Below are 2,223 nucleotides of genomic sequence, written 5' to 3'. Positions count from 1 at the left end.
CTCTCTCCGGGGCCCTGCAGGCCGCAGGAATCCGAGCAGGCCGCGGCACGCCGGCCGCGCTCAGCCCCTCCAGGTGCAGGCAGCTGAGCTGTGCTCACACTTTAGAGTGACATTTTTCTCATTATTGTTATTTCTTGCTGGCCTTTTTTTCTCCCTGCTGGGTTTTTTTGTTTGTTTGGTTGGGGTTTTTTTTTTAATATTGTTTTTTCCCCGCTGCTTTCCTCCAGCCACGGTCTCTGCCAGGCTCCCCGGGACAGGCGCTCCTACGGGCAAGAGCACATTGTCAAAACAACCCCAGAGTTGTATTTTCCTCGCTCCCTCACCGTTGCAAAACCTCCTTTTTCCTTTTGTTGTTTCCTCCTGTTCTCTTCCCCCGGGTATTCTGTGGAATTGATTTCTCCTCTCCTTTTACAGATGAGATATTCCAGGAACAATCGAACTCATACTGCTTCTGTCAAACTTCATCTAGGATACATTCATCTGGAATATGGCAGGGAACCAGATCCAGAAATCCTCAACTTCCTTTTTTATCGGGGAGCTCATAAAGCAGAAAGATGATGACAGGCTGCTGAAATTTAAGCAACCAAGAACAGGAAAGATATTTTATTCAATAGTTGGAATAAAATTTCATGTCCCGGAGATTTCTAGGAGCACAAACAGGGGAGATGAAGGAAGACTGATTTTCCTTTTCCTTAGTAAATGGCCAGGTCTGGGGGTGGTTTTTAGGTTGTCACTGTACTGATCAGAGCTCACACACATTTCCTCCCCTAAGGCCAGACTGAAGGGTGACTCCTCAAAGAGCTGGGGTTAAAACCCTTCCCCAGGCAGGGCTCGGCAGATCTGCTCCTCCTCACTGAGACAGGGCTGCTCCAAAGGGCTTTGTGGGACCAGCTTAGGTGTCTGCCTCAGGAGGAGATGAATCACACCTTGCAAGTGCTGATTTCTCTCTCTTATCTCTCAGAGGAGCCTAAGGTGCCTAGTTCAGATCCAGACGTTTACACAGATGAATCACACCCTCAAGGCCATGGAGAAAATAATGAAAATCTGCAAGCCTGGGCCCAAATCTCTCGAGTCATCTTGAATAATTCTATTATTTTACTGAATAGAATGATCCAATGTCTTTAAATTGCTTCACGCTTTAGTGGTAGAAAATGAAGATAAATAAATTCTCTCCCAGAATAAACCTTCACTTGATTTTTTCCTGATACAGCACAGCCAGTGGTGCTCCTTTCAGCATGTCCCTTCTTTAGATGTCCTCTTTTTCCTAAATAAACACAGAATTCACCTCTGTGTGCAGCCTCCAGAGCTCCTCCTGCCTTCCTCAGAGCAGGAATCTCAGAGATTACCAGATCAGAGGCTCTTTTACACCGTGTGTGTTTCATTCAGCATTTCCAAGGCTGTTGATGTTTCCCAAGCCCCCAATGGCTCCTTCAGATTCTCCCATCCTTTGAAATGCTCGTGTTCAAGAGGGAGATTCTTACCCGGAGAACTCTCCTCCCTCTGTGATATAACGATGGAGGTGACACCATGACAGGGAAAGCCTCATTCTCCCTCAGTGTGTGTTATCCATTCCCTGGGAATTAAATCCACACTGCTGGATGTCCCCTTCCACATCCCTTCTTAAATTAATTCGTGGTGGAGTCATTTGAAAACGGGGAAAGGAGGGTAGAAAATGAGAGTATGGAGAATGTGACTTTGGGAACAGGTCAGGATTGATGCAGCCTTTCCCATTTCCTCCGTGGTTATTTCTTTCCTTGCTCCCTGTAAGTGAATCAGCCTGGAAATGCCTCCTGATCTCTCCAAGCAGGGACCATCCATTGTTTTTAGTGGAGTATTTTGCACAGAAAGTCCAGCTCTGATCGAGTGCTGCCCTGGCTGCCATAACAATAAATTCCCATTAGCAGAAGCAAGACATATTTTCTTATGAATCCCCTTTGCAGAAAGGCATAAACTGAATTTTGACTTCAAAGGAGACATCTTTGTTCAAAACGCAACGCTGAGAAATATTCTGCAGTCAATTATTTGCAATTAGAATGAAAAGAGAAACCCCCTTCCCCAAACCGCCTGTAATTACAAACGATCCTTTCATGAAGTATAAATCCAGTCATTAAGGAGTTTCAGAAGTTTTAATTCAGCGGGCAGTTAAAAAGAAGAATGACGGCTGTTGGGACAGAGAACAATGCCGTGGTGAGCTCAGGGTCCTGAGGTGTCGATGGGACTTGG

This window comes from Parus major, chromosome 26 (assembly GCF_001522545.3).
Source record: "Parus major isolate Abel chromosome 26, Parus_major1.1, whole genome shotgun sequence".
NCBI lineage: Eukaryota > Metazoa > Chordata > Aves > Passeriformes > Paridae > Parus > Parus major.
Note: the sequence above shows the minus strand (reverse complement) of the source record.